This window comes from Aplysia californica, unplaced genomic scaffold (assembly GCF_000002075.1).
Source record: "Aplysia californica isolate F4 #8 unplaced genomic scaffold, AplCal3.0 scaffold01162, whole genome shotgun sequence".
In the NCBI taxonomy this organism is placed as follows: Eukaryota; Metazoa; Mollusca; class Gastropoda; order Aplysiida; family Aplysiidae; genus Aplysia; species Aplysia californica.
This window is the reverse complement of record NW_004798432.1, coordinates 76967-82571: the sequence shown is the minus strand read 5'-3', so window position 1 is coordinate 82571 and position 5605 is coordinate 76967. Positions and strand designations below refer to the sequence as shown.

Genomic DNA, 5605 nt, shown 5'->3' with positions numbered 1-5605 from the left:
GTATCCGAAGATCGCTTAAGATAAACAATGAAACAAGCAGGAGAACATGTAGATAGACAGATGCTCTTATTAATGGAGGAATGAGTAGAACCAATAAATGATTAAAAAAGATTTGTTTTACAAAAATAAATTAGTTGGCCTATGCCTGGGGTGGTCGAGGTTCTGCTTTTGTGATCTATGGCATATCAGCTCACTATCGGTGTGTATTATGGCTTTATGAAGTCCTTTACTTTTATGTTGGGTCTTTTGTTCAAATGTTCAAAATCACTAATCACTAACAAAATAAAAGATCTAATACATGTATTAAAAATGACACACAATTCTAGAAGTCGGCTGATGTAAGTATGTACCATTGTTTCTCTTTACCATTCCTTGAACCACAGTGTTACTGAAGTGTCTAAATGGATGACTGACAACAAACTGAAACTGAATCAAGACAAAACTGAAGTCATTATAATTGAAACCTGAGAGTGCTAAATTTATTTCGTACATGATAGCATGAGCAAGATAAAAAGAAAATTCAAAATCTTTACCTGTTTTTGTGACCAAGTCATAAAATGACGACAGCAGTACTAAATAAGATTGCACACTGTGTAAATGCACAAGAATAATTTTTGTTCTCCTTGTCGATTATCAACTGCATGAATGCCTTTTTGGTGAGTGAGCTAATAATTGTGTGTGTGTATGTGTGTGTGTGTGGAATATGTGTGTGTTTGTGTGTGTGCGTGTGTGTGTGTGTGGGTGTGAGAGAGAGAGAGAAAGAGAGAGAGAGAGAGAGGGGGGGAAGGAGAGGGAGAGAGATAGAGAGATGACAGACAAAGGAACAGGAATGGATGGATTGGTGGAGAGAGAGCGAGAGAGAGAGCGAGAGAGAGAGTGAGAGGAGGAGCGGCGAGGGGATGAAAATGTTGGGTGATTTGTGAACAAAAACACAGCATTTTGTCTTCACTCTGTTCCCTGTCCACTCAAACAACGTCACATTACAAATGAAATGCATTTGAAATTACAGAAACTGTACAAAATAAAGAAAGAAGAAAGACAAATGTCACAAACAAACCTCAAGGGAAACAAGAAGTCTCTCACGGGCAGGTATGGCCTTCCTGAAATTAGTATCTTGCCGGTAAATTTTAGGTCCGACAGTGTTGAGTAATTAATCTATTATTATTATTATTATTATTATTATTATTATTATTATTATTATTATTATTATTATTATTATTATTATTATTATTATTATTATTATTCTTCAAAAGATGCTCTCGACATTCTGGTTTAGCTGAAAAACTTCTCCTCTTCATCACGGAGTCTCATGCCCACCTCAACAAGGACAGAAATTGCTTTGTGTCATACCATAAAAGGTTTGAATGAAATGAATGGCAAATTCACTTGTATCATTTGCGAAACAGCACTGTTTGAATTCATCAAAACCTTTTTCTAAAATCAAAAGCTGAATTCACTTTTATCTAGTGTATCAAATTTGATCACGTTTTTTTTCTAGACCTTTTTGTACACATTACCCCAAATGTATTTTTTCAGAAAATAAAACTACCACAGTACATTATGATCTCTTTGCATGCCATTTTTGCAACGGGAATATTTTTTTGCAAACTTTTTAGGGAGTTCAGGCAGTAGAGGGTCAAGCTCCAGTCGTGACTCGGCTCGGAAGGGAATTGAAATAAAAATGGTGAAATGGTTTAGGTTGAACCCCCTATCAACACGATTATTAACTTATTTAAGAGGCGGGACTTCTGAGTTTAAAGTCCATCTATGACAAGACCAAGCCAAATCATGCCAAATGGGAAATTTGTGCAAAGCGCCTTTCTCGAGGACACAACATCCGACCGAGCTGAGGTTCGAAGCGAAGGGAATCGAAAGGTTTCTTGGTCAAGACTCAGGCGTGATGTGTGTATACATTTAGTAAGTTTGCACGCTCCGCCTTGTCAGAGAATGTCACCTCCAGGTTTGTAGGACTGCACTAGCCATTTTAGTTCCCAGGGGGGACCAGATGAGTGGACAGGTAGCATTCTATGAGGAAAATAATGTTAAAATCAGGATGCCAAGCTACAAACTGAATCGCTTCCACTGTTTCTTTTAAAAGGGAGCTGCTTGCCTAACCTGACTAACCCACAGCCTAGCGACAATCAGGATCTTTCTCTCAGGTTCGTTCCCTTGCCATTATAACAATCTACTGAGCAGCCAGATCAATGAGGACTTTCAAGAACTCTAGCGCTAGCTGTAAATTTAAATATAGTCAATTTTTCATTGAAGATGAAAGACAGGCTATTTTTGACAAAGTCCAGGTTGAGACCGCTGTTGGCAAGGACAATTTTATTGTTAGAACACCTAATGTCACCATAACAAAATCGAGGCACAGAGACCATTCGTCAAAGAGCTTCATTTACATACTATTACTCATCACCAGAAGGAAGTTTCCAAGTCTGTGAGCCGTTTCTTTTGGGAACTGTGGATATATCCCAGTCTGTCATCTATAGAGTCCTGACTGGGAAAGATGCTCTTACTACAAAATGTCCCTAATCTGTGCAAAAAGGAAAGCACACAAAAAAGAAAATGACCGATGAAGTGAAATAAAATATTAAGAAGCACATGGAATCCTTCCCAGAAGTGGAGAAGCACTATTGCAGGGCCAGAACAAAAAGAGTGTATCTGGATGGATGTTTGCATAAACATAAATATATCACTAACATGTTTGAACTTCGTTGTTAGGAAGTGACGTCAACAAAACTTGATGACAAGTTTCTTGTCAAAAAGTCATTCTATAATAGAATCTTTAACACAGAGTATAACATTTCATTTCTTAGGCCAAGATCAGATAGATGTGATGACCGTGAGAAGTTTAAGATAGTAGAAAAAGAAGCTCTAATCACAGATGAGCTCACAGAGACCAATCATGCTAAGAGACAATCGAGAAATAATGACAGGGAAGACAAAAAAAAGCTTGAACTATCTTTTGATTTTCAAAACGTCTTAACATGTTCAAGGGCAAACAAACATAAGCTCCTTTTTTTTATCAAAGAAAATTAAATGTGTATAACCTGACAGCCCACACCTTTTTAAATAAAAAAGGGTACTGTACTTCATAGTAAGAGACAATTACAGGTAAAATTGGGAGTGACTTGGCAAGTGCCACGTTCCAGATTTTGAAAGCAGTCACAACAGATTAGCCATCCGTTGAACAAATGACCACATGGTCCGATAGCTGTGTCTCAAAATAGGAACAGCATCATGTCCATAGCAATTCTATAAAAGTTTTGAATTTCCAAGCATAAAGTCGATCACCATGAAGTACAGCAGCACTGTAAGGTTTCTGAGTCTGGTGAGAAAAGTTTCTCATTATTTGACCCTAAAATCTGGAACTCCCTAGTGATTTGAGGCTTGTGAATTGAACTAGGGGCTTGCGAGCACAGCGGGTTTGCTACCGGGGTACAGCACTGCTGCTCACCTCTCTAGCTTCAACAGCACAAAGTCTGCTTCGACTATCAAGGCACCCCGGAAACAGCGAGTCACATGAGTGTGACAAACATACAAAAGAAGTAGAAGAAAATGACGATAGTAAGGATTAGGAAAAAAAAAAAGCAGCAGTTCCCTGTTGTAGTTCAGACACAGTTATGAGCACGACATTGTTGGATAAGCCCATTTACAATTCTACTGTGCATTAGAACGAGAAATGTTCCCCCTTTGGGAATGGCCTAAAGACACTTCAATCAGTGGCACCGCCCTGGGGGGTAATCCAAGAAAAGCAGGTCCCGTCTGGCCGCCCGTTGGACGCATCACTGACAGTACTGTCCGCTACAGCACACACCAAGGTTTGTCTGGAACAGCAAATTTGTCGGTGACGACATCCTCACAGGACTCCAGGACATAGTCTCCAGGCTTGTGGCAGCACTGCAAAACCTCCATGACCAGACCTGAAGTGATATATATATATATATAATATATATATATAACAATAATATAATAAAGAGAGATAACAATTACAATGATGTGATAAAAAGAGATGATAAAGTGACATAAGAATGATGTGGTAAAGTTTGTTTGTTTTAGTAAGGTTTTACAGCGCTCACAACTGCATAAGGTCGTATGAGCGCCAAGGGGTGGATGTCGACAGAGAAGTCCAAAAGGGGAATCAGGCTTACTCTGCTCAACTCTCTAGCCTCAACAGCACAAAGTCTGCTTCGACTATCAAGGCACCCCGGAAATGGCAGTTCACAAGAGAGTGACAAAAATACAAAAGAAGTAGAGGAAAATGACGATATTAAGGATGATTTGCTTTGTTTTGGTAGAGGTTTTACGACGCTCGCAACTGCATAAGGTCATATGAGCGCAAGAAGATTAGAGGTGTTACAAGAGAGTAACAAAGATAAAAAAGAAGGAGGGGAGATAAGGATGATAGATATTTGATAGGAAAGAAGAAGCAAACCACACCATAGCACCCCCCAACCACCCACAGTAAGGATGAGGAAAGAAAAAGCAGCAGTTGTCCCTGTGTTGTTCCGGCACAGCATGAGCATATTGATAAATCAGCAAACTTACAATTCTACTGTGCATAAGAACATGTCAAAATCCCCCCTTAGGGAATGTCCTAGAGACAACTTCAGTTAGTAGCGCTGCCCTGGGTGGGTAGGGAATGGAGTAAAGTAAAGTGACGTAACAGTTTTAGTTTTAGTAGAGGTTTTACGGTGCTCACAACTGCATAAGGTCATATGAGCGCCAAGGGGTGGATGTCAACAGAGAAGTCCTTACAGGGAATCAGACTTACTCTGCTCACCTCTCTAGCTTCAGTAGCACAAAGTCTGCTTCGACTATCAAGGCACCCCGGAAATAGCGGGTCACAAGAGTGTGACAAAGACACAAAAGAAGTAGAGGAAATGACGATAGTAAGGATTAGGAAAGAAAAAGCAGCAGTTCCTGTCAGGCACAGTTATGATCATGACATTGTTAGATCAGCCCATTTACAATTCTACTGTGCACTAGAATGAGAAATGTCCCCCCATTGGGAATGGCCTAAATACACTTCAGTCAATGGCACCGCCCCGGGGTGTGTGACGTAACAAACAAGTTAAGTGATATAAAAGCGATGTGGTAAAGTGGCACACAACAAAGATATGATAAAGTGACATAACAAAGGTATGATAAAGTGACATAACAAAGGTATGATAAAGTGACATAACAAAGATATGATAAAGTGACATAACAAAGGTATGATAAAGTTACATAACAATGACGTGGTAAAGTGACATAACAATGATGTAGTAAAGTGAGACACAACAATGATATGATTAATGATTAAGGGACACAACAATGATGTTTGTTTGTTTAAGTAAAGAGAAGCACATCGACACAATAATGGTCATCTAGTGCTAGGAAAAAGTAAGACAGACAGACAGACAGACAGAAACAACAGAGGGGAAAATAAAGAAGTAGGACCTACCAGTGGCGCCCTCCAAACAATGATGTGGTACAGTGACATAACAAGGATGTGGTACAGTGACACAACAATGATGTGGTACAGTGACATAACAATGGTGTGGTACAGTGACACAACAATGATGTGGTACAGTGACACAACAATGGTGTGGTACAGTGA

General features: G+C 39.4%; 1 long non-coding RNA gene across 1 annotated transcript in view; it reads right to left on the bottom strand.

Annotated features, from left to right (window-relative positions):
* Positions 1-3673: 3673 nt before the first annotated feature.
* LOC106013713 overlaps positions 3674-5605 on the bottom strand; it is a 17815-nt gene continuing 15883 nt past the window's right edge. The window contains exon 3 of the long non-coding RNA XR_001185416.2: positions 3674-3926. This is a non-coding gene — a long non-coding RNA (uncharacterized LOC106013713). The remainder of the gene's footprint in view (positions 3927-5605) is intronic.